Genomic DNA, 690 nt, shown 5'->3' with positions numbered 1-690 from the left:
ATCGGAAAAATATGGTGTTTCTGGTCTATTAACCTACGAGCCACTACTATTATTAATGATAATCAACATATTACCCTTAGAATGGATGATGATATGGGTGGAGATAAGGTCTATATTTCTACCATTTATGCAAAATGTACCTCTATTGAGAGGAAAAACCTCTGGTCTAGTCCAGAAAATTTAAGTTCTAGCATTAATGACCCATGGTGCGTAGGAGGAGACTTCAATGTGATTATGGAGCCAGATGAAAAAATTAGGGGGGGGGGGGGACCCCATAGAGCGTACAAAAGCTTGGATTTCATTTCATGTATGAATACTTGTGGATTAATGGATGCTGGTTATGTGGGTTCCAACTACACTTGGTACAATAACAGAAGGCTAAGAAAGAGGATTTGGAAAAAGATTGGATAGAATATTATTTAATAACCAGTGGACCCAGAAATTCCAGAGTAATGTTGTTAGGCATCTGGGAAGAACAGGATCAGATCATAGGGCTTTGCTGATGAAATCCCAATTAAACCATGATGTTAAACATAGTTACTTCAAGTTCCTTAATTTTTGGGTGGATCAACCTGGTTTCTTTGATTTGGTTTAGGAGGTTTGGAATACTCAAATCAGAGGAAACACCATGTGGAGGCTACAATAGAAGCTTAAGCTTTTGAGTAAGAGATTAAGTAATTGGTCTAGGAA

The sequence above is a fragment of the Nicotiana tomentosiformis genome, chromosome 8 (genome assembly GCF_000390325.3).
Source record: "Nicotiana tomentosiformis chromosome 8, ASM39032v3, whole genome shotgun sequence".
In the NCBI taxonomy this organism is placed as follows: Eukaryota; Viridiplantae; Streptophyta; class Magnoliopsida; order Solanales; family Solanaceae; genus Nicotiana; species Nicotiana tomentosiformis.
The sequence above is the reverse complement of the archived record's forward strand: the minus strand, read 5'-3'. Positions refer to the sequence as shown.